We start from the raw sequence: 25,185 nt of genomic DNA on the forward strand, positions 1-25,185 counted from the left end.
ACACAAAATCCTGTTTTTTTATTTCTACAGACAATAAAAATAATCTTTAAGAACTTCAGAGGGTTTTGTCTTGCTTTAGGAACAAATGAGCCAGGGAAAGTTGCAAGTCTCCATTCTTAAATGATGGGCTCAGAGAAAAGAGGAGGGGGAGCAGGTATGGGGCAGGGTGAAGAAAAGAGGGGAGTGGGGAGCTGCTTGGAGAAGCAGAGGCATCACCAAGGCTAAAGGCCTATGTGCCTCACTTCATTAACCTGTCCTGAGTCCTGTGCCTCCTTCCCTCCTGCCTGCTCTCCCCACACTGACAGTGCTCTTCCTCCCAGTCCTACAAATCCCTTTCTTCCTTAGTTACTCCTCCAGCAAACATTTACTGATTACCTGATTTGTGCCAGGCTCTGTTCTAAGCAGGGGCAACAGAGACAAAATCTTGATTAGGTTGCCACTTTTGTTCTTTTTGGTATTCTGTTCAATTCCACACTAAGGTCAGAGTGAGATTTTGGGAAATCAAATCTGCTTGACATGCTTGTTTGTCCACAGTGTCCCCTCCCCCTGGTATTTTGACCCCTCCTTCAGACCTGGGTCATCTCTGCCTCAGGGGAGCCTTCCCTGAACCCTGTGTGTTCTGACTGCTAAGGAATTAGACCCAAATCTTACATGTCTGACCTCTCCTCCACATGTTACTTGTAAAAGTAACATTCCCTATCGCTTAACAACACAAATGCTATATGCATGAGTAGAGATGGATTCCAGTTTGTGGTGGCTTTTTTTCCTTTTCTTTTAAAATCTTTTTATTTTGAAATAATTTTAAATTTGCAGAAGAGTTATTAAGATAGTGCAGAGATTTCCTATGTAGCTTTCACCCAACTTCCCCTAATGTCAACATCTTACATAACTATGGTATGTTGATCCAAACTAAGAAATTAACATTGGCCACATGATCTCACTCATTCATGGATAATAAAGACCATTATAAACTTATGAACAATAATAGATACAGAGGCAGAGCTGCCTCAAACTGATTGTCAAACTGCAGCGGGAAGGCCAGGGAGGGTTGGGGGGGCAGGAGGGAGGGGGGTAAGAGATCAACGGAAGAACTTGTATGCATGCATTTAAGCATAACCAATGGACATAAGACACTGGGGGGTAGGGGAGGCCAGGGGATTGTTAAGGGCGGGGGGGAAAAAAGGACACATATGTAATACCCTTTGTAATACTTTAAGCAATAAAACAATAAAAAAAATAAAATTAAAAATTAAAAAAAAAAGAAATTAACATTGGTACAATACTTTTAACTGAAGTGCAGACTGATATTTACTGGTTTTACCAGTAATGTCCTTTTCTGACCCAGGATATCACATGGCATTTACTTGTTACATCTTCTTAGTCTTCTCTAATCTCTGGCTGTTTTTCAGTCTTTCCTTGCTTTGCATGGGAAAATACTTTATAAAAGTACTGGTCAAGTATTTTGTGGAATGTCCTTCAATTTGCATTTATCTGATGTTTTCCTATACGTAGACTGGGGTACAGATTTGGGAGAAGAAAACCACAGAGATGACCCCCCATCTTACGTCCTGCCAGGGTAGACATGATACAACACGCCTTCTTACTGGTGATGTGTTGGCCTTGATCAGTTGATTAAAGGGTTGTTGCCACTGTGAAGTCACATTTCCCCCTTTCCCTACATTAGTCATTAGAAAAACAGTTGGCAAGCCATGGCTGGCATGGGTCAGGGGTTAGGGCGTTGGCCCGCATACTAAAGGGTTGAGGGTTCAATTCCCAGTCAAGGGCATGTACCTGGGTTGCAGTTTTGATCCCTGCCCTGGTTGAGGTGTGTGTGGAAGGCAACCAATCGATGTGTCTCTCTCAAATCAATGTTTCTCTCTCTCTCTCTCTCTCTCTTTCTCTCTCTCTCTCTCTCTCTCCTGTCCTCCCTTCCACTCAATCTCTATTAAAAAAATAATTATCCTCAAGTGAGGATTAAAACAAAAAGAAAGAAAAAGAAAACAGTCGTCAAATCCAGCCACACACAAAGGGAGAAGAGTTAAATTAAATTGGAGGGAAGATTGATAAGGAATTGTGGACATCTGTTTGAACCACTACAGTAATTAGTATTTGGGGGTAGGTACTCTGAAGCTATGCAAATATCCTGTCTCTATAAAGTTTCTCCCACTAATTTTAACGCCCATCAATGGCTGTGGCTACTGCAAGGCCTTTCTCTTTTCCTTTGCTGCATAGTTGACTAATGAACTATTTCTTGACTAATAAAATGCAGCCAAAAAGGGAGTTTAGATATTTACCTGTTGTGGTAGAGTGACAGAGATTCCTGACCCTGATTATAGCAGAGTTTCTGGTTTGGTTAGATTTGTGTTTGCACATCTGGAAGTCTGTCTCCCAGAAAGCTTCCTGGCCACTTGTCCATGGGTCAGTCCAGGCATGTGTTACTGATTGCATTTAGGCTACCAGAAAAGTCTGGGTGTGGCTGCTGCCGTGGAAACACTGATTGACTCCTGACCAGAGGTGAGCAGGTTTTTATTTATTTTTATTTATTTGTCTGTTTGTTTGTTTATTTTTGGAGGAGAGCAGATTTTTAGGAAATATCACACAACTGCTCTGTTGCTGTAATGTCTCCCTCTGATCACTTTGGACTGAGAACTAACAAGTTCCTGGCCAGCAAAAGCAGAGTGGACATGCCATTCCAGACAGGAGAGGGGCAGATGTTAAACTTGGGTGTGTATGTGTGTTTTGGGGTGGGGGGGGGAGTTCAGTGTTTGGAACTGCCCTGTAGTCATGCAGCTTGTCTAAAATCCCTGCATAGAACACTCAGGTACCTCTCCTCCACATGATTATTTAATTAAAGATAGTCTCTTCCCCTCGACTATAGCTTTGCTGAACATTGTGAGCCCAGCACATTGGCAGGTACATAAAAGGCACTAAACCGTATTAGTTGAATTAGACGAATGACAAGTAACCTGGAATTAGGAATGTCCCATGCTTTTGATATCATTGTAATGAACCTAGTTATAAATAACTGGAAAGGAGTAAAGGAACTGGACAGAAGGAGAATAGACACATGCCCAGTAAAGTCTGGGTGACCTAGGGAACATACTTGCTTGTAATTCACACCTGTGGGGAAAGGGACACCCCACTTCCACCAATAACACTTTCTCTACAGTTTTCTCAAACTTCCCATAACTTCAATCATAGAAGCAGTATTGTATAAGGTGGTTATATTTTCTAGTAGAGTTAGAATAGTGTTACAGTTTACTTATATTATGAAGTAAAAAACAGTTGTAAGCTAACCTAGGGATTGAACTGTATGTAGAACACTATTAGGGATAAATTGACCGGGCATAATTGAAAAAAGGTACATGTGTTGTCCAGTGATATTTGAACTCAAATCTCAGCTTCATCACTTACCAGCTATGTAATATTGTGGAATTTATTGTCTAAGCTCCCATACACTCAGTGTCTTCTTCTGTGTAACATAGCATTTGTTGTGAGCATAAGCTGAAATTTTATATGCAAGGTTTGTATATATAGGCATATATGTATAAATGTGCATATATGTACTTATATGTATATGTGCACCTACCGTATATATACATGTGTGTGTGTATAATCTTGTAATGTATATCTATCTATCTATCTCTCTATATGTTTATTGTCTATCTATCATCTCTCCATCTATATTGTGTATCTATAATTCCTGGCATATGGTCATTATGTTAGTCAGGGTCTACATTAAGTATTTACCAAAGAAAGTTTAATATAAGAAATTGGTTAAATAGGCATTAGAGAACTAAAAGAGCAAAGGGGACACTAAGGTAATGCAGATAAAGTACCCGCTGGAAGAGGTACACCCTGATGCCAGTGACACAAGGAGAGGTTGTGGGTATCAGAATCTAGAAGCTCAGAGGAAAGGTCCTGTCCTGCTCAGGGGCGGGTGTGTGTGTTTGTGTGTGTGTGCCTGCTGGCTGGTGCTGGTTTTGCAGGAAGACACAATGAGTTGGTTCTGGCAGTGCCAAAACATTAATAACAACAAAAGTGGAGACTGGTACCAACTGCTGGGGGTGAGGCTCTGGGGACATAGGACACATGCCCTCTGCTCCTCTGCCCTAGCAGAGCCTGATAGCAAAGGGGAAATGGGTAAGGTCATGTCCTGGTATCATAAAACAGATATGTATGGAAGGGAGTGGAACTGAGAGATAATAGCTTGGCAACCAGCAACATCATGGAACTTGATTTCATTTATTCATAATTTTAACAGCTGCCTAGCATTTCATTGTACAACCATAGCACAATATACTTATCCATTTCCATGGGACATTCAACTTAGTTCCAAATTTTTATTATTTGAAATGATGCTGCAATGGACATTCCTTTAATTCTCTTTGTATTGTAGAATTTTGTAGTTGGGGAGAGCTTATATAACATTCTGCATACCATAAAGGAGTTATTAATTAATACTTTCCCCCCCAACATTGAATGTCTAAATATTATGTAAAATCCAATGTTATACATTTTATAGTAAAATATTTTCTCCTTTTGTTGTTGTTGTTGTTAATCCCCACCCGAAGATATTTTCCCATTGATTTTTAGAGAGAGTGGAAGGGAGGGGGAGAGACAGGGAGAGAGAGGAACATTAGAGAGACACATGGATTGGTTCCCTCCCACATGTGCCCCTCACCAGGGCCAGGGATCAAGTCTAGAGCCTGCAACTGAGGTACATGCCCTGGAATAGAATTGAACCTGGGATCCTTCAGCAGATACTCTATCCACTGAGCCAAACCAGCTAGGGCTTTCCTCCTGTTTTATCCTCTTGGAAGGAAGACTATCAGAGAAGGAAAACAAGCACCTAGCAGAGTGCACAGAATAAGACATCTAATCTAATAAAAGAGAAACATGCAAATTGACCGTAACTTCGCTATGCCCCAAGCCATGCCCACCAGCCAATCAGAGCGACTATATGCAAATTAACCCAACCAAGATGGTGGCCCGCAGCCACAGAGCTGGAGCAAGCAGGAGGCTTGGTTGCCCCGGCGATGGAGGAAGTCAAGCTTCCCACCTGCCCTGGCCGGCTGTGGCCTCCACTAAAGGCAACAAAGTTTCAATTATAGAAGATAAATAAATCCCAGATACCTGCTTCCAGCCAGCCTCCACTGGGAGCTTGGGTGGCTGGGGGCCATGGCCAGCCTGCAAACAGCCATCAGCCCCTCACCCAGGCTGGCCAGGCACCCCAGCGGGGACCCCCACCCTGAAGAGGCTGTGGCCAGCCTGCAAACAGCCATCAGCCCCTCACCCAGGCTGGCCACACCTTCAAGGGGTGAGGGTCCCTGCTGGGGGGCTTGACCAGCTTGCAAACAGCCCTCAGCCCCTCACTCAGGCTGGCCAGGCACCCCAGCAGGGACCCCCACCCTAAAGGGGCTGTGGCCAGCCTGCAAACAGCCATCAGCCCCTCACCCAGGCTGGCCAGGCACCCCAGTGGGACCCCCACCCTGATCCTGGACACCCTTCAGGGCAAACCAGCCAGCCCCCACCCATGCACCAGGCATATAATAAAAGGGTAATATGCAAATTGACCCTAACAGCAGAACCACTGGGAATGACTGGTCACTATGACACACACTGACCACCAGGGGGCAGACACTCAATGCAGGAGCTGCCCCCTGGTGGTCAGTACGCTCCCACAGGGGGAGCTCTGCTCAGCCACAACCCAGGCTGATGGCTGTCAGCACAGCAGTGGTGGCGGGAGCCTCTCCTGCCTCCTCAGCAGCACTAAGGATGTCCAACTGCAGCTTAGGCCTGGTCCCCGCTGGCAAGTGGACATCCCCCGAGGGCTCCTGGGCTGCCAGAGGGATGTCTGACTGCCAGCTTATGCCTGATTCCCAGGGGAGCAGGCCTAAGCCAGTAGGTGGACTTCCCCCGAGGGGTCTCAGACTGTGAGAGGGCACAGGCCGGGCTGAGGGACCCCCCGAGTGCACAAATTTTTGTGCACCAGGCCTCTAGTCTATAATAATAAAAGGGTAATATGCTAATTAAACCGGACGTCTTCCGGACGTCATTCTGGATGTCCTTCCTGACAAAGCTGGGGCCGGAGGGAAGCCAGCCTGGGTCCTGGGTGACTGTGGGTGGCCGCAGGAGGGAAGTAGCCCGGGTCCTGGGTGCCAGAGGGAAGCCAGTGCTGGCAGCTAGGGGAAGGAAGGCCCACTCTTGCATGAATTTTTGTGCATCAGGCCTCTAGTCTACACTAATAAAAGAGAAACATGGTAATTAGCGTACGACTGCTACCCTTCCCATTGGCTAATCAGCATATCCTTATGCAAATTAACTGTCAGCCAAGATGGCAGCCGGCAGCCATGCACTGAAGTGAGCAGGGAGGCTTGCTTGCTCCAGTGACGGCGGACTCCAACGTTCCCCCGCCTGCCGCTGCCGGCCTCTCAGCTGCAACTCTAAGCAACTATGTACTATGTTGCAAATATAGAAGCTAAACAAAACCCCAGAAACCGGCTTTCATTCAGCCAGGCTTCAGCCAGCCGGACCGCAACATTGTATCGATGTTTTCAGCAGCGAGGCCTCAGAGCTAAAGCTGGCCCAGAATAAAAACAAAAAAAGAAAAAAAGGAGCAGTTGGGAGCTTCAGTCACCCGCTTCCGGAAAACAGCCCTCAGCCCCTCACCCAGACTGGCCAGGCACCCCAGTGGGGACCCCCACCCTGATCCAGGACACCCTTCAGGGCAAATCAGCCAGCCCCTACCCATGCACCAGGCCTCTATCCTATATAGTAAAAGGGTAATATGCCTCCCAGCACTGGGATCAGCGGAGCAGCGAGGCTCCCGGCACCGGGATCAGCGTGACAGGGGGCAGCGCCCAAACCCCCTGATCGCCCTGGGGCTCTGTGTGTGACAGGGGGCAGGGCCACAACCTCTCTATCCGCCCTGCTCTGTTCGTGACAGGGGAAGGCGCCCCAACCCCCTGATCAGCCCTGCTCTGTGCCTGATAGGCGGGAGCTCCCCAATCCCCTGATTGCCCTGCGGCTCTGTGTTTGACAGGGTGCGGCGCCCCAACCCCCTGATTGGCCCTGCTCTGTGTGTGACAGGGTGCGGCGCCCCAACGCCCCCCCCCCCACGGGCCCTGGTCTGTGTGTGAAAGGGTAGAGCCATAACCTCTCCATCGACCCTGCCTTGAGTGTGACAGGGGCGGTGCCCCAACCCCCCAATCAGCCCTACCCTGAGCGTGACTGAGGGTGGCATCGCAACCTCCCGATCCGCCCTGCTCTGTGCATGATGGGGCGGCGCCCCAACTCCCCAATTGGCCCTGCTCTGAGCCTGACCAGGGGCTGCACCTAGGGATTGGGCCTGCCCTCTGCCACCCGGGAGCAGGCCTAAGCCAGCAGGTCATTATCTCCCGAGGGGTCCCAGACTGCGAGAGGGCACAGGCCAGGCTGGGGGACACCCCCCCCCCAGTGCACAAATTTTTGTGCACCGGGCCTCTAGTCCTATATAATAAAAGGCTTATATGCAAATCAACCGAACCGGGGAACAACGGGTTACTATGACGAACATCGACCACCAAAGGGCAGACACTCAATGCAGGAGCTGCCCCCTGGTGGTCAGTGCACTCCCACAGGGGGAGGGCCTCTCAGCCAGAAGCCAGGCTCAGGGCTGGCGAGTGCAGCAGTGGTAGTGGGAGCCTCTTCCACCTCTGTGGCAGTGCTAAGAGTGTCTGACTGACGGCTTAGGCCCACTCCCCTTGGCTGTCAGTTGGACATCCTCCAAGGGCTCCTGTACCATGAGAGGGTGCAGGCCAGGCTGAGGGACCCCTCCTCAAGTGCTCGAATTTTGTGCACAGGGCCTCTAGTGTTTTGATAAAGTTTGATAGTGAAGCTGCTTGAAGTAATAACCTACCCCAATTACAATGTGCTGCCTGGAGAGTGCAAAGACTCACTTCCTTTCTCACCAAATGTAGCCAACCACAAATTGCACAGGTTAATAGTAAATGTGCTAACTCTCTGTGTTCACTTTCCTAGGACCTGATGAGTAGTTCAGGATGTCAGGCCAGTCTCCCACCTCAACAAGGAAGTCATTTTTGAAATGTTCTGCAATTTTCTGTATATTTGCTTTTTTTTTCTGTTGAAGATCATGGGTGGTGCTCAAGGAAGATATAAGGTCTTAGAAAAGCAAGAGCGCCATCTTGTGGAGTATTGGTGCAGTATTTAATTTTTATTTTTTCCTTTTAATGATTTTATTATTAGTATGGTCACAAGTTTGATGACTTACAGTACATTGATAATGTAGCCAAATACAAATATTTTAAATAAGTAAATTACATGTGTGTCAAATTTTAAAATGTCAAGTTTTAGTAATCATGCATATCCCATGCATTTGCATTTGTACCCCCACATTGCACAGCTCAATCTGTGCTTATCCTCACTGGGTCAGTGTATGCCTCTTCGAGGTCTGGGCAGGAGCTATTGTGCCTTTTTTTGCAGACCCAGATTTTCAAGAGCAACGGTGTTGAACTCAGGCATTCCATGGAGCACGGTGGCAACACCAGGTTTTGCTTTGGTCCAAGCTAAAAATGCAATTACCAACTATTGCTTCTGTGGGCCACCTGATCCCCCCCATGGCTTGGGCTAGCACAAACGGTTTCTCAGTATCCCTGCATGAGGCCAGCAGGAAATCTCTGTACCCATAGTTTCCTCCTGGGAGAAAAGTCTCATAGTGAGGTGGGCAGTCTTCCAAAATGCTGTCGGTGATATAGCTGGAACCAAGATAGGATTCACAGTAACTTTTTTCATCAAAAGTATTAACAGTCCAACCAATGACCTGAATGCCTTTAGCTGACCATTTCTTTAAGTAGTTTGGGGATATAAAATCCTTTTGTATGAGGAAAGCTGAAATTCCACACAGGTACCACAAGATATTATGCATGCTCCAGTTGAGGAAAATGTCTAAGACCACAAATGTGGACTGTTTCCAGATGTTATCATAGTGTGGTTTCCCATCTCCCAAATGGCTAAGGCTCCAAGGTCTGTGAGTTAAAGCTGTTACTACATTCCGATCTGTTCGTCTCATCTTAGAGATAACTTCTGGCAAGAAAGAGCAGACCATACTAGTATTGTATAGTTGAGTAAATTCCATATATATTTTCTTTAGAGCATCAATAGCCTTATTTGCATGGCCCTTGACATCAAAGAAGATTGTGAGGTTTTGGTTTAGGGACTCTACAACTCCTCTCAGGGTAGAAATTTTTTCATTAGGGAAATCATTCCTTAATCTGTGATTTGCCGCAAGATTAAGCTTCCTAATTTGTTCAAATGTCAAATCACATATTCGACCAGTGCCATCTGTTGTCCTATCTACTGTATTATCGTGCGTTAAGATGGGAATCCCATCAGAAGTAAACTCAATGTCCAGCTCCATGCCTGTTGCTCCATTCTTAGCTGCCTGCCGAATGGCCGCCAGTGTGTTCTTGGGGGCATCGTGGCAGCTGATGCGGTGGGTGATGGCGGAAACCCAGTCATGGTCCTGAGCACCTGCAGGGCCTTGCGCCAGCAGAGGCTCCAAGCTGAAGAGGTGCAGCAGAGGTAGAGGATGCCGGTGAAGAGGCAGGCATTGTAGGGGCTGCGTGTCACCAGCAGGAACAGCAGCAGCAGGAAGAAGGGGCCCAGGAGGCCCCCCTATGTCTCCCACAGCCACATGTTGGGCTCCCCTAGTTCTTTTATTTTAAATTAACTGTTGTGCTATTGAAATGGGATTTTTAGGGGAATATAGGCAGGTTTAGGGAATTTTTAGAATTCAGGTCCATGGAAAAAACACAGGGCTACAGACTGGGAGAAGGTACATTTCCATAACATAAGGGCATGGCAACAGTTATATTTACATAAGACAAGGGAACTGGGAGTAGCCAAAAGGTCTATATTTACAAAACAAAGAAGGAAGAAGAAAGCCCAGAAGGAATAAGAGAACAATGAGGGAGGAGGGCCTCTGGAGTTATAGTAACCAATTCAAAAGGGAATATTGACCAATCAGAGGGGATATCAGGACACAGGAACTGCAGCCTTTGCAGCCTTTATAAACCCTGGAAACTGGAAGTTGGTGGGACTCTTCCCCCCTCCCCATGTCAGAGTCTTTGCTGTGAGATTCTTTCCTCTTCCCCACGTGGGAGTTTATACTTGTTCTTCAATAAAATTTCCACCTTTGCTATACCACCTTCCGTCCATGGATTCATTCTTTGACTCCAACGGACAAAGAGCCCAGGAGCCATTCTGCCCAGGGGAACACCTTGTGTTCCCATCCAAAACTTCCGTTTCACTATCACCAATGATTTTCAGGATTCTTTTAATTTTTCTGCTTGCATCTCATCTTTTTGTGTTATTTTCTCTATGGCATTGGGGGTGGTATTGGTGTCAATTTGCATACCAGCTTTTGCAGACATGAAATTTCCATCAAATATAACTTAATGCATCATCTGTCCTGTGCTGCCTTTGTCTACTTGTTCCCTAATTTTCATATTTTGCACCAAACTCTGATTTTGCAGTTTTCCAGTACTTCCACAGAGAATATCAAGAAATTTCTTTTAAAATCCATGTAACTGCTATAATTTAGAGGAGAGGGAAGAGAATGTGGAATTGAATAAAGGTCAGGCATGCTTCCTTATAAACATGGAAACTTCTCTCCCCAGTTGTTTGGAGTGGGCTCAGTTGTTCAGCACGTGCACTTGCAGATATTGGTTCTGTTCTTTGTTGGTATGATATTGGCAGAGAGATTAGAACCTGAAGAAAGATTTTACATCATTAGAAGGATTCAGGGAGTAGTATTCAAAGTAGGTCTTTTTCCCTGATTATCCCCATGTGGGCAGAGATGAGGAATGGCAGGAATATGAAGCACATAGAGGCTTAGAAAGCCAAGATCTAGACCTCAAAAGGCTGGCAGTGGAGGGTCTAGCTGGCTCCTCTTGCAACAGAGTAAATGCTCAGAATCTTTGACTCCATTTTCTTTAAACCTGCTTTGTTCCCATGGCTAATAGCTTTTGCTTAGTCTTGCATGCAGCACTAGAGGAATTCTACTTGTAGCTTGAGTTGTACAAAAACAGCCCCTTAGCATAAATTTCCCATCCTGAGGAAATAAGGAAAGTATGTATTGTGTAACCTCTTGATCAGACTCACATCAACTAAAGTCATCAGACTAAAAGCAAAGCTTCCTTGAGCCCCTGATGGCACCAAGATGTCTTTGATAGTCAGTTACCTCTTGTCCCTCCCATTTCTCCTTTTCCTCAATTCTTAAATTAAGCCTGAATTCTGTACTTTGTAACATGGTTCTTTAGAATGCTAGTCTACCATCTTCTAGGCTTGCAGGCTTATAAAGTTCCTTGCCCTAACATCTTGTCACTTGATTTTTTGGCTGTCATGGGACAAACAGTATGAACTTAGACTCAGTTACAATCTCTGCTTGCCCCAATCCCCTCACTATCTTGCCTTCTAGCCCCAAATAAAAGTCTAAAACATGCCCTAGGAAGAGGAGGAAAAATAAACATACAAATAAAGATAAAGTCTTTTATATAGTTGTTAATTTAGTACATGTATTGGTGAAAAATAGTTTCATAGATAGAATTATTGAAGCAACTTGCTCAGCACTATCCTTTTTGGGGTCAGGCAGCCGACTTCTTGAAAATTCTCCTGAAACTTACTTATCACTTTCACCCTGATCCTCTGTTGTTGAGTAATAATAGCTTGCCCTGCACGACGGACCCCAAAGATACCTTAACTGGTCTTAGCCTATAGTATTTAAATGAAGGGAGGATGACTTCGCTGTGTGTCTGCCCAGTACCTGCACATTCTTCTGGGAGTAGTGACCTTCCTCTTTTAGAAAAGGCTCCTTCTTTGCAATACTCCAACCATGTGGGGTCATGGAAACTGCCATGACCCCATCTTTCTGGCCACAGTTAATTGGAATCTGATCCAGATGGCCAACCAAGCAGCACCTTTCCCAGGAGCTTTTGAATTTCAGTGAGAGCAGAGTTGATCTTTACTGGGTGCATGTGCAGTAAAAGAGAATGAAACTGATGCACAGACAGAAGCAGAGAAAAAGGTGGTGAATGTTTTGGTGGTTTTCAACTTTTTGGTTGGAGTTTTCCTAAGTCCCAGCTGCTCCTCTGACCCTCCCAGGGTTTAAATATGTGACAAACTTTTATATCCTTCCAATAAATTCTTCTTTTGTCTAACCTACTTCAGAATGGCTTTCTATTGCTTGTGTCCAAGAGTCCTAATAAATACATATGGGAAGGCCCATGTCAAGGTCACAGCATGGTCAAGAAAGGTAGGCCCGAACACAGTATTCCTTCCCTGTAAGGAGACAATATGGAACTAAATTATCAGAAGATTGCTTGGTGAGCAGAAAATCAGAACAAGGGCCACTAACTATATGATTGGAGAGTTTGATAGCAACAGACTCTGGGAACCTTATGTATCCTACTTTTAATAGGGATCAATCTGTGGTTTGTTTGTTTTCTAAAGACATTGATTCAGTGTCATAATCAGACTATTAAATTTATCAATCAACATCATGGGTGAAAAAGAAATCTACCTAAAACCCTTTTTAAAAAAATATATATAGCCGTAGCCGGTTTGGCTCGGTGGATGGAGCGACGGCCTGCGGACTGAAGGGTCCCGGGTTCGGTTCCGGTCGGGGGCATGTACCTTGGTTGCGGGCATATCCCGACTGGGGAGTGTGCAGGAGGCGGCTGATTGGTGTTTCTCTCTCATCGATGTTTCTGACTCTCTGTCCTTCTCCCTTCCTCTCTGTAAAAAATCAATAAAATATAAATCAATAAAATAAAAATCAATAAATCAATAAATCTTTATTGTTCAGATTTTTACAGTTGTTCCTCTTTTTTTCCCCCATAGCTCCCCTTCACCCAGTTCCCACCCCACCTTCTACCCTTACCCCTGCCACTGTCCTCATCCATAGGTGTGTGATTTTTGTCCAGTCTCTTCCCACACCCCCCACACCCCTTCCCCTCTGAGAATTGTCAGTCCACTCCCTTTCTATGTCCCTGATTCTATTATATTCACCAGTTTATTCTGTTCACAAAATTATTTATCTTCTTAAAGGATACCTTTCAGCATTTCATATAATACTGGTTTGGTGGTGATGAACTCCTTGAGCTTTTTCTTATCTGTGAAGCCCTTTATCTGACCTTCAATTCTGAATGATAGCTTTGCTGGGTAAAGTAATCTTGGTTGTAGGTTCTTGCTATTCATCATTTTGAATATTTCTTGCCACTTCCTTCTGGCCTGCATAGTTTCTGTTGAGAAATCAGCTGACAGTCGTATGGGTACTCCCTTGTAGGTAACTAACTGTTTTTCTCTTGCTGTTTTTAAGATTCTCTCTTTGTCTTTTGCTCTTGGCATTTTAATTATGATGTGTCTTGGTGTGGTCCTCTTTGGATTCCTTTTGTTTGGGGTTCTCTGCGCTTCCTGGACTTGTAAGTCTATTTCTTTCAGCAGGTAGGGGAAGTTTTCTGTCATTATTTCTTCAAATAGGTTTTCAATATCTTGCTCTCTCTCTTCTTCTGGCACCTCCATAATTCGGATGTTGGTATGCTTGAAGTTGTCCCAGAGGCTCCTTACACTATCTTCATATTTTTGGATTCTTTTTCTTTTTGTTTTTCCGGTTGGGTGTTTTTTGCTTCTTCGTATTTCAAATCTTTGACTTGATTCTTGGGATCCTCTAGTCTGCTATTGGGTCTCTGTATAATATTTTTTATTTCAGTCAGTGTATGCTCAATTTCTAGTTGGTCCTTTTTCATAACCTCGAGGGTCTCACTAAATTTATCGGCAGTTTCTAGAAAATTCTTGAAAAACCTTATAACCGTGGTTTTGAACTCTATATCCAGTAGTTTGCTTTCCTCTGTTTCTGTCATTTGTGACCTGTTTCTTTGTCTCCACATTTTTTATGCTTCCCTGTGTTGGTAGAGTGGCTTTGTGTGCTAGGTGTCCTATAGGGCCCAGTGGCTCAGCCTCCCCAATTACCTGAGGTGGACACTCTTGGTGCACCCCTTTGTGGGCTTTGTGCATAGTCTTGTTGTAGTTAAGCCTTGATTGTTGTAGGTATCACTGGGAGAAATTGACCTCCAGGCCAATTAGCTGTGGGAATCAGCTGTGGTTATGTTGGGAGAACTTCTGTGCTGGAGACACCCTTATGGGGCAAGACTTGCTTCATTGGGGCTTTGGTGCTCACTGAGTCTGCCTCCTGAGTATGTCCCTTATGGATCTGAGGAGTTGTAATCTGGATAGTCCACTCTGACCACTGGGTATACTGGCTCTTGGATCTCTAAGGAGGTGCTAATTTAGCCTCTGCCTGAGGCTACCCAGCAGGAGCTATGGAGAGATCTGCAGATTCCTTTTCTTTGTTTGGAGTTTGGAGGTGCCTAGATGAGGCCCAGCTGTGAAGCAATGCAAGCTGCTGTGGGGCCTTGGGCCTTCTTTTTGGATGTTCTGGGTCTCTCTGAACCAGCTGCAGTTAGGTGATTTTAGATTGCGAAGGGCCAGGGCATTCATATGCAAAAGCCTCTGCACACAGCTTGGGTGGGGCGGGGTCTCAAAGAATCAACAGGGCGGAGAAAACAGCTATGGCTGATCCTCAGCCCTGCCCTAAGAGGACCCGGGTCTTACTGTTCCGCGTAATTGCTGCAAGCACCTCTGAGAGAAAGCCGCCCTCGAGTTCTGCTCGATGCCAGACAGTCCAGTTTCTCCCCGTATGAGTCTGGGTCCCCAGAGACTCACCCAGAACTGGAGTTCAGAGCAGTCGGGAGCTTGTGTCTCACTCCCGATTGAAAAAGACAACCGTGTCCTCAGCTGCCAGCCCTTTCCGCGTGTGCCTCCGTACCTCTGCACTTTACTTCCACACCGCACCTCCTCTGAGTTTCAGTGTGCTTTTCTCTTTCCTTCTAGTTGTAGAATTTCCACTTGGCCAGCCTTCCTGTGGTTCTGGATGATGTCAGTTTTGTCTTTTAGTTGTTTTTTTGAGGTGGTTGTGCGAGGCAGCAATTTCCGGTGTTTACCTATGCCGCCATCTTGGTTTTTCTCTATCTAAAAACCCTTTGTTGGAATACTTTACACTTTCCACAACAGAAACTAAAATAACCTGTTATACAACTAGTCACAAATATAGTCCTCGAGTTTTTTGTCCATTCATATGAGTATTGTCTAAAACTTATGTTCTTTTGTAGCAGTGAGGCTCTGTCACCACTGTGCTTGGCTGAGTTCACAAATCTGTTGTAACCAGTAGCTTCCCTGTCAGTTCTCTGACTCTCCTCTCCTGCTAAGCTTTGTTTCTTGGTAGTAATTAAAACTTCCTGCCACTGCCTTAGCTATTGCTGCTGCTGGAATTGCTGTAGCCACCTTTTGTGGTTTGGCAAAGTATTGGTCTCCACCACCATAGGAGCCAGAGCTTCTACCTCCAAAGTTTCTTCCTTTCATGGGTCCAAAATTTAAAGATTGATTATTGTAATTGCCAAAATCATTGTAGTTTTGGCCACCTCCAAAATTGCTTCCATCATTACCAAATCCATTATAGCCATCCCCACTGCCACCATATTCACCACCACCATGGCTGTCACCAAAGCCACCTCCACCACTGAAGTTTTCTACATGACCAAAGTTGTCATTTCTACCAAAACCACCTCCGTGACCACCTCTGAAGTTTCCAGAACCACTTCAACCTCTTTGGCTGGATGAAGCACTAGCCATCTCTTGCTTAGACAGGGCTTTCCTTACTCCACAGTTGTGGCCATTCACAGTATGATATTTTTGAATGATAATCTTGTCTACTGAGTCATCAAAGGCTACAAAAGCAAAGCCTTTCCCTGCCACTGCCTTGGTCAGTCATGATTTCAATCACTTCAACTTTCCCATATTTTCTTTCTTCCTTTCTTCTTTCTTTTTTTTCCCTTTATTGAAAAAGATATTACAAATGTGTCCTTATCCCCCCAATGTACCCTCATCCCCCCAATCCTGCCCTCACCCTCACCCCCTGTTGTCCACATCCATCACTTATGCTTATATGCATGCATACAAGTCCTTTGGTTGATCTTTCCCTCTCACCCCCACCATCCCCTGCTTTCCCTCTGAGTTTTGAGCATCTGATTGATGCTTCTCGGTCTCTACATCTGTTTTTGTTCATCGGTTTATGTTGTTCGTTATAATCCACAAATGAGTGAGAGCATGTGATATTTATCTTTCTCTGATTGACTTATTTCACTTAGCATAATGCTCTCCAACTCCATCCATGCTGTTGCAAATGGTAGGAGTTCCTTCCTTTTTACAGCAGCATAGTATTCCATTGTGTAGATGTACCACAATTTTTAAATCCATTCATCTGCTGATGGGCACTTAGGCTGATTCCAAATCTTAGCTATTGTAAATTGTGCTGCTATGAACATAGGGATGCATATATCCTTTCTGATTGGTGTTTCTGGTTTCTTGGGATATATTCCTAGAAGTGGGATCACTGGGTCAAATGGAAGTTCCATCTTTAGTTTTTTTTTTTTTTTTTCGCTAAAAGTATTACAAAGGGTATTACATAAGTGTCCTTTTTCCCCCCCCGCCCTTGACAAACCCCTGCCCTCCCTTACCCCCCAGTGTCTTATGTCCATTAGTTATGCTTATATGGATGCATACAAGTCCTTCGGTTGATCTCTTACTCCCCTCCCTCCTGTCCCCCAACCCTCCCTGGTCTTCCCACTACAGTTTGACAATCAGTTTGAGGCAGCTCTGCCTCTGTATCTATTATTGTTCAAAAGTTTGTAATGGTCTTTATTATCCATGAATGAGTGAGATCATGTTGTATTTTTCCTTCATTGACTGGCTTATTTCACTTAGCATAATGCTCTCCAGTTCCATCCATGCTGTTGCAAATGGTAAGAGTTCCTTCTTTTTTACAGCAGCATAGTATTCCATTGTGTAGATGTACCACAGTTTTCTAATCCATTCATCTACTGATGGGCACTTAGGCTGTTTCCAGATCTTAGCTATGGTGAATTGTGCTGCTATGAACATAGGGGTGCATATATCCTTTCTGATTGGTGTTTCTGGTTTCTTGGGATATATTCCTAGAAGTGGGATCACAGGGTCAAATGGGAGTTCCATTTCCAATTTTTTGAGGAAACTCCATACTGTCTTCCATAGTGGCTGCACCAGTCTGCATTCCCACCAGCAGTGCACAAGTGTTCCTTTTTCTCCACATTCTCTCCAGCACTTGTCGTTTGTTGATTTGTTGATGATGGCCATTCTGACAGGTGTGAGATGGTACCTCATTGTTGTTTTGATTTGCATCTCTCGGATGATTAGTGACTTTGAGCATGTTCTCATATGTCTCTCAGCCTTATGTATGTCCTCTTTCAAAAAGTGTCTATTTAGGTCAGTTGCCCATTTTTTGATTGGGTTGTTTAACTGCCTTTTGTTACGTTGTATGAGTTCCCTATAAATGTTGGAGATTAAACCTTTATCGGAGATATCATTGGCAAATATGTTCTCCCATGCAGTGGGTTTTCTTGTTGTTTTGTTGATGGTTTCTTTTGCTGTGCAGAAGCTTTTTATTTAGATATAGTCCCATTTGTTTATTTTCCCTTTAGTTTCCATTGCCCTAGGAGCTGTGTCAGTGAAGAAATTCCTTCAGCATATATCTGAGGTTTTGCTACCTGTGGATTCCTCTAATAATCTTATGGTTTCCTGTCTTACGTTTAAGTCCTTTATCCATTTTGAGTTTATTTTTGTGTATGGTGTAAGTTGGTGATCTAGTTTCATTTTTTTGCATGTGTCTGACCACATTTCCCAGCACCATTTATTGAAGAGACTGTCTTGATTCCATTGTATGTTCTTGCCTCCTTTGTCAAATATTAATTGAGCATAGTGGTTTGGGTCAATTTCTGGGTTCTCTATTCTGTTCCATTGGTCTATATGTCTGTTCTTGTGCCAGTACCAGGCAGTTTTGAGAACAGTGGCTTTGTAATACAGCTTGATATCTGGTATTGAGATCCCACCTACTTTGTTCTTCTTTCTCAGGATTGCAGCAGCTATTCGGGGTGTTTTTTTTTTATTCCAGATGAATTTTTGGAGCGTTCTTTCTAGACCTGTGAAATATGCTGTTGGTATTTTAATGGGGAGTGCATTGAATCTATAGATTGATTTGGGTAGTATGGACATTTTGATGATGTTGATTCTACCAATCCATGAATACGGTATGTTCTTCCATCTGTTTATGTCTTCCTCTATCTCTTTTCAATGTCCTGTAGTTTTCTGTGTAGAGGTCTTTTACCTCCTTAGTTAAGTTTATTCCTAGGTATCTTAATTTTTTTGGTGCAGTGGTAAATGGGATTATTTTTTTAAATTTCTCTTTCTGTAAGTTCACTATTGGCATATAAAAAGGCCATAGATTTCTTGGCGTTAATTTTGTATCCTGCTACATTGCCAAATTCATTTTTTAGGTCTAATAATTTTTTGATGGAGTCTTTAGGGTTTTCTAAGTACAGTATCATGTCATCTGCGAATAATGACAATTTTACTTCTTCTTTTCCAATCTTGATGCCTTTTATTTCTTCTTCTTGTCTTATTGCTTTGGCTAGCACTTCCAGTACTATGGCGAACAGGAGTGGTGAAAGTGGGCATCCCTGTCTTGTTCCTGTTCTTAAGGGAAATGGTTTTAGTTTTTGCCCATTGAGTATGATGTTGGCTGTAGGTTTGTAATATAAGGCTTTTATTATGTTGAGGTATGATCCCTCTATTCCCACTTTGCTGAGCGTTTTTATCAGAAAAGGGTGTTGGACTTTGTCAAATGCCTTTTCTGCACCAATCGATATGTGATTTTTGTCTCTCAACTTGTTTATGTGATGTATCACGTTTATTGATTTGCGGATATTGTACCAGCCTCGCATTCCTGGAATAAATCCCACCTGGTCATGGTGTATGATCTTTCTAATGTAATGCTGGATCCCGTTTGCTGGAATTTTGTTCAGGATTTTAGCATCTATGTTCATCAGGGATATTGGCCTGTAATTCTCTTTCTTTGTGGTGTCTTTATCTGGTTTTGGGATTAGGGTAATGCTGGCTTCATAGAAAGAGCTTGGAAGTGTGCCTTCCTCTTGAATTTTTTGGAATAGTCTGAGAAGGATTGGCTTTAGTTCTTCTTTGAATGTTCGGTAAAACTCCCCTGTGAAGCCATCTGGTCCAGAGCTTTTGTTTGCTGGAAGCTTTTTGATTACTGTTTCAATTTCATCAGTAGTTATTGGCCTATTCAGGTTTTTTTATTCTTCCTGGTTGAGTTTTGGGAGCTTGTATTTTTCTAGGAATGTGTCCATTTCGTCGAGGTTGTCCAGTTTGTTGGAGTAGAGTTGTTCATAGTATTTTTTTACAATCCTTTGTATATCAGTAGGGTCAGTTGTTACTTCACTCTTTCATTTGTGATTTTGTTTATTTGGGTCCTCTCTCTTTGTTTCTTGGTGAGCCTGGCGAGAGGTTCATCAATCTTGTTAATCCTTTCAAAGAACCAGCTCTTGGTTTCATTGATCTTTTGTATTGTTTTTTTGGTCTCTATGTTGTTTATTTCTGCTCTGATCTTTATTATTTCCTTCCTTCTGGATACTGTGGGCTTTTCTTGTTGCTCTGTTTCTAACTCTTTGAGTTGTAGGGTTAGATCATTTATTGCCAGTTTTTCTTGTTTTTTGAGGTAGGCCTGTAGAGCTATGAACTTCCCTCTCAGGACTGCTTTCATTGTGTCCCATAGATTTTGGATTGTTGTGTTTTCATTGTCATTTGTTTCCAGGATGCTTTTTATTTCTTCTTTGATCTCTCCGGTAACCCAGTCATTGGTTAATAGCATGCTAGTTAGCCTCCAAGTGTCTGATTTTTTTCAATGTTTTTATTGTAGTTGATTTCTAATTTTATGTCATTGTGATCTGAGAAGATGCTTGTTATGATTTCTATTCTCTTGAATTTGAAGAGACTTTGCCTGTGTCCTAATATATGGTCTATCTTTGAAAATGTCCCATGTGCCCTGGAGAAGAATGTATATTCTGTAGCTTTGGGGTGAAATATTCTGAAGATGTCAATTAAGTCCATCTGATCTAGTGAGTCATTTAGGATTGCTGTTTCTTTGCTGATTTTTTGTTTAGAGGCTTTATCCAGTGGTGTCAGTGGGGTATTAAAGTCCCCTACTATGACTGTATTGCTATTGATCTCACCCTTGATATCTTCCAGAAGCTGTTTTATGTATTTGGGTGCTCCTGTATTGGGTGCATATATGCTTACCAGAGTTATATCTTCTTCTTGAATTGCTCCCTTTAGTATTATGTAGTGGCCTTCCTTATCTCTTGTTATGACCTTTACTTTGAGGTCTATTTTGTCAGATATAAGTATTGCAACCCCAGCTTTTTTCTCATTTCCATTTGCCTGAAAATTTTTTTCCATCCCTTCACTCTGTCTGTGTGAATCCTTTCTTCTGAGGTGGGTCTCTTGCAGACAGCAAATAAATGGGTCATGTTTTTTTATCCATTCAGCTACCCTGTGTCTTTTGACTGGAGCATTTAATCTATTTACATTTAATGTTATTATTGAAAAGTACTTGTTTGTGGTCATTTTTATTCTTAATGTTTGTGTTTCTTGTTGTCTTTCTGTTTCTTCTTTTTACAGCAGTCCCTTTAGCATTTCTTGCATTGCTGGTTTGGTGGTAATAAACTCTCTTAGCCCTTTTTTGTCTGTGAAGCTCCTGATTCCACCTTCAATTTTGAATGATAGCCTTGCTGGGTATAGTATTCTTGGATTCATTCACTTGCTTTGCATCACTTTGTATATTTCATTCCATTCCCTTCTTGCCTGGTGTGTTTCTGTTGAGAAGTCAGCTGATATTCTAATAGGAGATCCCTTGTAGGTAACTTTCTGTCTCTCTCTGGCAGCTTTTACGATTCTTACTTTGTCCTTGGTGTTTGCCAATTTAATTATGATGTGTCTTGGTGTTGGTCTTCTGGGATTCATCTTGTTTGGCACTCTATGTGCTTCTTGGACTTGTGTAGTTCTTTTCTTGCCAGTATCAGGGAAGTTTTCTGTCATTATTTCTTCAAACAGGCTTTCTATTCCTTGCTTCTCCTCCTCTCCTTCTGGTATCCCTATTAAGCGAATGTTGTTTCATTTTGCATTGTCCCAAAGCTCCCTTAGGCTCTCCTCTTGCTTTTTAAGTTTTTTTTTCCAGTTGCTCCTGTGTTTGTGTGTTTTTTCGTACCTTGTCTTCTAATTCGCTGATGCGGTCCTTAGCCTCTTCTAGTCTGCTGTTTAAGCCTTCCATTGTGTTCTTTATTGCAGCTATGTCGGTCTTCATTTCCTCTTGGTTCCTTTTCATGTTGTTGACAGTCTCATTCAGCTCCTTATAATTCTCATTGAATTGTGTGCATTTGTCATCCAGCCGTTTGAGCATCCTTATAACCATTACTCTGAATTTTTTCTCTGGTAAGTTAGTAGCCTCAATTTCATTTAACTCCCTTTCTGGTGACTCCTCTTTTTCTTTCCTTTGTGGGTTGCTTTTTTGTCTTCCCATGTTTTGCTGTAATGTTTTAATTGTAGTTCTGATTGCTTTGCTACCCAGTTTCTTTAGGGTGTGGTGCTATTGGTGTGACCTCTCAGGTCTCCTGGGTTTGGTAGTCTAGTGTAGCTCCCTACTTGGGCTATTTGAGTTCTCTTGATGTAGGCCTGTGATCAGGAAAGGCGCAACTGAGGTGTCTAGAAGTCAGTAGCTGTGGAGGGGGTGTTCCAATTTTTGCTCTCTTATGCCCTTGATTGAAATCACATGTGCCTCGCAGGGACTCACAGTGGCACCCAGGAACCGTCTATTGGGGTGGTGGGGTTCAGAAAGCCTGCGTTCTGGCATAGTGTGACTGTGGTGTCCAGAGTTCTGTCGTTGTGGGGTGGGTAGACTCAGCTTTTGCTGCTGCCTCCGTGGTTGGATACACGCAATTCCAGCAGCAGCTCACAGAGGCACCTGTTGTGTGTTTGCCAGCAGGGTGTACTAACACACTCTGAAGGGCCCTGGCACTGAAGCCACTGGATTGCAGTGTCTGTGGGCAGGTATCCCAGAAGAGGGAATCCAGCGTTTCTACAGCCCAGCAGTGCACCCCTGTTTGTTTAAGTGCACAACCAGCAGGGCTCGCAGCGGGGCCCCAGGGCTGCCTGTGGAGCGGTGGTTTTGGGAGACCTGCACGCTGGAAAAGCATGCACCTGTAGTGTCCAGAGTTCTGCAGCTGTGGGGTGGGGAAACTCAGATTTTGCTGGTGCACTTGTGGTGGATAGGCTCGCATTCCCCGCAGCGGCACACAGGAGCACCCGCAGTGAGTTTGCTAGCGCAGGCGCACTGAAGCACTCTGAAGGGCCCTGGCACGCTTTGGGCAGGTATCCAGGATGGGTGAATTCAGAATTTCTACTGCCCAGGGGAGTGCGTCCCTATTAGTCCAAGATCGGACCCAGCAGAGGCTCAGCACGGCTTCCCCAAAGTGCCCTGTGGATAGATGGGCTGAGGGGGAGTGAGTTACTGTGGCGGTGCAGTTCGCAGGCGCAGTTCCCCGGTGCTGAGCTCTGACGCACTCTGTGGGGCCCTGGCACTGAGAAGCCCTGGCGCTTAAGTTGTGCAGCTGGGTGTGTGGGGGCAGTTATTCAGGCAGAGGGAATTCAGAATTTCTACTGGGTGGCAGTGAGCCTGTGTCTGTACAAAATCACACCCAGCTTAGTCTCCCAGTGACTCCAAAGAGGAGTCTATGGAGTGGTGTGCCTCGGAGACCTGTGTGCACGCAGGCAATGTCGGAGGTCTGCCGCTGGGGAGGGGGAGACTGCACTTACAGCTCCTTTGGCGCAGAGTCCCAGAGTCTGCGGGTGTGGCTGCAGGATTTTTGCCGGAGTGGCTGCTGGGTCACGGGCAGTGTCCAAGGCCTGTCTGGGTGGTGGTGCTGCTGAGTTTTTAGAAGAGGCCGCTCTCCCCTTTAAGATGGCGTGGGCTCCGTGTCCGAGTCCCGCAGTCTGGGGAGTGCCACAGCGGTGGTAGTCTCTCGTGTCCCAGAGAGCCTGGTCTGTCAGCCTCTGCTGCTTCTTGCCGGATTAACTGTTCCTTGACTCACTCACACACCACACACATTCACACACACTCCATTCATCCCTCACTCATCACTTCCTATCCCTCACCTCCGGTCTGCCAGCCGCCATCTTCATTATCATATCCTTTCCTCCTTTCCTTTCCTTTCCTTTCCTTTCCCTTTCCTTTCCTTTCCTTTTCCTTTCCTTTTCCTTTTCCTTTTCCTTTCCTTTCCTTTCCTTTTCCTTTTCCTTTCCTTTCCTTTTCCTTTTCCTTTCCCTTTCCCCTTCCTTCCCTCCCCTCCCCTCCCCTCCCCTCCCCTCCCCTCCCCTCCCCTCCCCTCCCCTCCCCTCCCCTCCCTTCCCTTCCCCTCCCCTTCCCTTCCCTTCCCTTCCCTTCCCTTTTCTTTCCTTTCCTTTCGTGCCTTAGGCATGGAACTGCTCTGGCCACCGACACAGGCATCAAGCTTAGTTCAAGATGAACTAAGAACTGTAGTCTGCTTTGCCCCTGATTGATATAAGTGCAACATCACCAATCAGGTGTCTCCTTGCCCATTGCCAGAGAGTAACTTTCCCATACTTTTCAAAATAATCTCTTAGGTGTTCTTCAGGGTCGTCGTCGTCTTCTTCCTCTTTTTTTTTGTTTTTTTTTGTTAATCCTCACCCGAGGATATTTTTTTCCATTGATTTTTGGAGAGTGGAGAGAAGTGAGACAGAGGGAGAAAAATTGATGTGAGAGAGACACATTGATTGGTTGCCTCCTGCATGTGCCCCAACCAAAGCAAGATTGAACCTGCAACCCAGGTACATGCCATTGACTGGGAATCGAACCCAAGACCCTTCAGTTCTTGGGCCCACACTCTAACCACTGAGGAACACCCGCCAGAGCTTGTTCCTGTTCTTAAGGGAAACCTTTATAAATATCTTAATAGTTTGTGTTCTCCGCCCCCCCTCCCCCAAATTGTCTCAGTTAATTGTGAGTTGTGGATCTGCAATATATTTTTTTAGAATTGGTTTCCACATTCCCCAATAAAATCTTGCTAGAATTTTTATTGGGAATATTGAATAGTCAATGTCTAATTTGGAGAGAATTGACAAAAATGGTGTTTTGCTCTACTTATTTTGATCTTTAAAATTCTTTAATAAAGCTTATATATATTTATATTTATACTGTTAGGGGATGATAAAGTTCTATGAAGAATAATAAAATAGAGTAAGAGGAGGGAGTGACTGATCACAAGAGGATGGGATTAGTTTGTGATAGTCTCTTTAATAAAGGGAACTGAGCAGAGCCGGATTACATAGAAGAGTGAGTCTTATGGAAGACCCATGGTCACAACATTAAAGGCCAAGCGAATGGCAAGGGCAAACATCTTTAGCTTGTGTGTGTGTGTGTGTGGGGGAGGCGTGAGTCCAGAAAAAACAAGACAGCCATGGTGGCTGAGCAAGAAGGAGAAGGACAGGAAATGAGGTTGGGAAGTCAGGGGCAGTTGCAGACCTTGAGACCATAGAAAGGGTTCATATTTGATAGTTATGGGAAGCCTTTGCAAGTAAACTAAATTTATTAATTTTTGTAGTGGTTGGCCTGGAATTTGCAACATACATTTATAATAATCAATACTGGGACGAACATCTTTGTACATGCCCTCATGCAGATTTGTGCTTGTTTCTCAGGGGGCATATATCCCAGAGTAAGATTTCTGAGTCACAGAGTGAACATAGACTTAATTTCACTAAAGAAGGCCAGATTGTTTGGTAACCAGCAGTGCATGTGGGATCCCATCTTTCTATGTCCACTTGAACATTTGGTATTAATAGATTTATATTATTTGCCAATCTGATCCACATAAATTAGTATCTTGTTTTAATTGCATTTCTCTGGTTACTAGTGAGCAAATGTTTTTCCATAGCCACTTAGAGCCATCTCCTGCTCACTACTTCACCTTTCCTTGGTGAATTACAAAAATCTATATTAACTGCTTTTTATTGAGTACATTTATTTTATTTTTGTTATGTATATCCTAGATGGTACTGACTTTAGGGGGTATTTTAGAAATATGTAGGGACTTTTTGTTGGATTTTCTA

The 25,185-nt window shown here is 44.2% G+C and overlaps 2 pseudogenes; both read right to left on the reverse strand.

Annotated features, from left to right (window-relative positions):
• Positions 1-8,515: 8,515 nt before the first annotated feature.
• Positions 8,516-9,696, reverse strand: LOC102423951 (annotated as a pseudogene).
• A 5,647-nt stretch (positions 9,697-15,343) lies between these two features.
• LOC106696556 lies at positions 15,344-21,910 on the reverse strand (annotated as a pseudogene).
• Positions 21,911-25,185: the final 3,275 nt, after the last annotated feature.

Source organism: Myotis lucifugus, unplaced genomic scaffold (genome assembly GCF_000147115.1).
Source record: "Myotis lucifugus unplaced genomic scaffold, Myoluc2.0 scaffold_19, whole genome shotgun sequence".
In the NCBI taxonomy this organism is placed as follows: domain Eukaryota; kingdom Metazoa; phylum Chordata; class Mammalia; order Chiroptera; family Vespertilionidae; genus Myotis; species Myotis lucifugus.